Here is a 4,307-nt window from a genome sequence, read left to right on the forward strand (position 1 = left end):
TAGTTTTAATTGTTACAAAATGTCGGTTCATGTTGGTGTATGGGAGCACAGTTTAGTTTGCTCTGTGGGGAATTCTGGTTCTGCTGCCGGATAGAAACTGGTTCTTGGACAAGATTAAGAAATAAACCAAAGTATTTCATTTATGATAATATTCTATGAAAGATGTCAGAACTTCTGAGGTCTTCTGTGGTCCACTTATTCAACATCTGGTTGAACAGCTGGACCTGTTGATTAATTCTTTATTGAATTAACAGCTGAATTCAGACACTAGTTTGGAAACTAAATCAAATGCTAAAAAGAAACAAAAAACTAGGCTTGAACTTGAGTGATCCAAACTTTTCAAACTCTGGATGCCTCTAAAATGCCCGTTTTGTGATGTCGTGACCCGGATACTGAAAATTTAAACAGACATACTGATCAGAAATTTGAAGAAAAATAAGAGTGAAAACAGTTTCTTCTGTGGAGTCCAGAGCCATAAAGTCAGAAAAATATAGTCTTTAATAATTGGAAGTGAAGTGAGCTGGTTTTGGTCAAAGGAGAAACGTCTCTGTTTCTGCAGTCAGTTAATGAACTGGCTTTCTTCACTGTGTGAATGTTAACAAGATTATCTTTGGAAAAGGAACCAAACTACTAGTTTCTACCAGTAAGTGGAACCATTTCTGATCTTTCTGCTAATACAAGGTTATGTTCTATCTAATAACTTTAAATAAATCTGGATAAAACCTGATCAAGAGAAAAATAATCTTAGTTTAACACCCTGATTGCTCTCTGACCTTCACGTCCAGCTAAGCTTGAAAACATCTTTGATCAGAAACACATTTAGAGGAATGTCGGTTTGACTAAAATTATTTTCAAATCAATTTCAATTTCAAACACACAAACATTTTATTCTCTCCATCTGTAAAAACATAAATGGAAATGAACCAAATTAGGCAAAATGCAGGTTATACTGTCAGTCTGATGGTTCAATGACATAATCAGTATCTCACACTTTATTATCATCTGGAAGTTTTTCAAGCTGCAGATCAAACTAATAAAGTTTTCTGATTGATTTAGACAAAACAGACTTAAGTTTTTAGTTTATGTCATTAATAAAGCAAAACCAATAGATTTACTCCTTCTTCATTGAATAACAATTAGTTCAGATAATTAATTCATCCAAACCACTTTTAAAGCACAAACATCAGAGACAAACTGTAAAAATCAAACCATCAATTTAATCCTGAAAGTTTAGATTTCCACAGCAGCTTCTGTTCTCGTAGTTCTTGTTGGGTTCTGATCTGCTGTGTGAAGAACACTGGAAACTACAAACTGCTGTTTGGATCAGGAACCAGACTGACTGTAGAGAGCAGTGAGTACTTTGGTCCAAAATATGATTTTTAATGTTCAAATAATGTACTTCCCTTTAGATCAAAGTTTTCCTAAATTAATTATCAATCCATTGAACATAAAGGAAAGTTTATATAAAGAATTAAAGTTATTGTTAAACAAAAAGTTTTTCCGTGACTAAAAGTCTAAGCATTGAAAAATAAATCTAGTTTGTTTTATAAAAAATCTGATTTTAAATTAGTTTTCATGACATATTCTACTCCAGCTTATAAAATGCTAACTGTTCATCCTCTTTTACGCACTGTAATAAATTGCTCATTAAAAGCCTATCAATTCATTAGAAAAAATTAATTATAATTGAATTACACTATTTAAAAACCGTTTATGCAACCAAATGTTTAAAAAGCATTTTTTTTAAAGAATTATTTGTGATTATGAACTGGGCGTCGGAGCGTTAGATATTGTTCAGGACATACAGACTGTGTGACATCTTCAAACTGGAAAATAATTTTTGGAAACGGAATCAAACTGGTGGTAGAGAGCAGTGAGTATTAAAGGTGAAATCATTCATACGATCACCGACCCGCTGCTCAGCAAATGACCCGCTAAGCATCCTTATTGATTACCTTTGTTAATTATTTATCATACTGGGTAAAAATATTTACTAAAAGTAGACAAACATGGATTATTTTTAAGAGACAATTTATTGTATTTATCCTTGAAGTTCCTGTTTTGGATCTGAACTGGTTCTGGTTCCAACCAGAGGCAGGCGGTTCTGGTTTGTGATGTTGTGTTAATCACAGTGTGTCTCTTTCTAACAACAAACTCATCTTTGGTACCGGAACCAAACTTAATGTTCTCCTAAGTAAGTTTGACCGTTTCTTTCACAATAATTTGATTTACGGAGACAATTATCACAAATAAACATAAAATTTTCATATTGAATCATGTACAATAATCAACAGTTAAATCGTTTGTTTTAGTTTAGTAAAGAACTTAGTAAAGAAGTAAAGAATCTAATTTTATAAACATACACCAATTTATTAGTTTACTCTCAGAAATGTATGTAGGATTGAAATCTTTAAAATGTGAACACTTTAAAGTTGAATGATGTGTTTAGCCTGATGTAGTTAATGTGAGGAACTGATGTTCTGTGTGACTGGAAACTACAAAGTTCAGTTTGGGACCGGAACCCGACTGATCGTTAACAGAAGTGAGTTTCATATTTATCTTTACGTAAAAGTTTGGATATCAGAATAATTTAGTCTGCAATGGAATAAAATTAAAATGGTATCTATAAGATCTTCAAAAAATGCACATAGTTTCAGTAAATCTAGAAATGATCACCTTACTGTATGTCAACGGCTTCTTTAATACAAACAGATTAACTCTGATTTAATTTATTACTTTATAAATCTATCTAATCATATAAAATCATATAAACTTAACTATAATATAACATTGTATTTGGTTAACAATGATTCAGATTAAGCAGAATAATCTGCTGATCATCAGTTAATTTAACTTAATTTACTAAACTATTAATCCAGCAGCATTACATGGAACCAGGAGCAGCTCGGTTCTGCTGGGTTCTGCTGGTTTTTGCTGAGAACATCCCTGCTGTGTGACTGGAACTGGAAACAGGAAAATGCTTTTTGGAGAAGGAACAAAGTTAAACGTTGAAACTAGTAAGTTTATAAGTTTATCTGATCTCTTCATAAAGTTAGAACAATAAAATCTCCCTGAATCCCCCCCGCCACTTACCATGTGCAATTTCCGTTACATCTGGCATTAAGGCTGTTAAAAGTCAAAAGAAAGTTTTGAGATATCTTTATAATTTATTTTCTTGTAGTATCTTTTTTCAAATTGAAGCCAGAGTTATCCCTGGCGTCTGTTAGTTTAGTAAACGGTTAATGTTTACATCCTACTGACTGTGTGACTTCGTCTGGAAACTTTAAACTTTTCTTTGGTGATGGGACCAAACTGACTGTAGAAAGCAGTGAGTATCAATGATCAACAGTGTTAAATAGAAATGTTTATAGATATGGATTTAGTGAGCTTTCAGTAAAAAAACTGATTATAAGAGTAATGTTTGAAAAACGTTCCTAATATGCAGACAATGTGATTCACTATGTGTCCATTTAATGAGCTCAACTAAAGAGTGTAAATATAGAAACCTGTAAGTAGTTTGTTGTCTTTTGCTCCATTTGTTGCTCAAAATAATCGTATACTGGAAAATAAGGTTAAATAGAGAATAATGAACATCATGAACACATTTACAGCTTGATTCACAATAAGAAAATCCTTTAATGATAGAAAATGCTTTTCTAAATTTTAAACATATTGTTTTTTATGAAAGACTAAGAACATTTTCCGAATAAAACTAACTTGGAAAATTTTACAATTAATACCTTTGAAAATGTAGAATTATTTTTACTTAACGATAAGAACAACATTTACATGAGTGACTTTATGTGGATGAATTTCTCAGAGTGTGAAGAACTCTGGCTTTGGTAAACTCACCTTCGGTTCTGGAACTAAACTAACTGTTTTCACCAGTAAGTTTAAACTCCTACTTAAAATACTAACCTGACTGCTCTGTTTGTTTTTGAAAATTTCTCTTTAAATTAAAGAATTAAAATAGGAAAAAATGTGGATAATTAGAGCCATTTGAGTTAAAAACTATTATTTATGTTAGTTATGGCTTATTTAAGCTCTATTGAAAATACTTTGATCAGTAAAATACACAATTTAATTTAGACCCTCTTTCTATAAAATGACCTTACAGCTTTAGAATGATACTTTTAAAAATAAAAATGTTTATATGGAGCTGTTATAGTAAGAGAGATGAAAAATAAGCAAATCAACAGCAATGCAGTGAACTGGCAGTAATTGTTTGGATCTGACTGATTGTGTGTCTGGAGCAGGAAACTATAAAATTATTTTTGGAAAAGGAACCAAACTCTTCATAGGAACCA

Source organism: Cyprinodon tularosa, unplaced genomic scaffold (genome assembly GCF_016077235.1).
Source record: "Cyprinodon tularosa strain WSP-4 unplaced genomic scaffold, ASM1607723v1 ctg612, whole genome shotgun sequence".
NCBI lineage: Eukaryota > Metazoa > Chordata > Actinopteri > Cyprinodontiformes > Cyprinodontidae > Cyprinodon > Cyprinodon tularosa.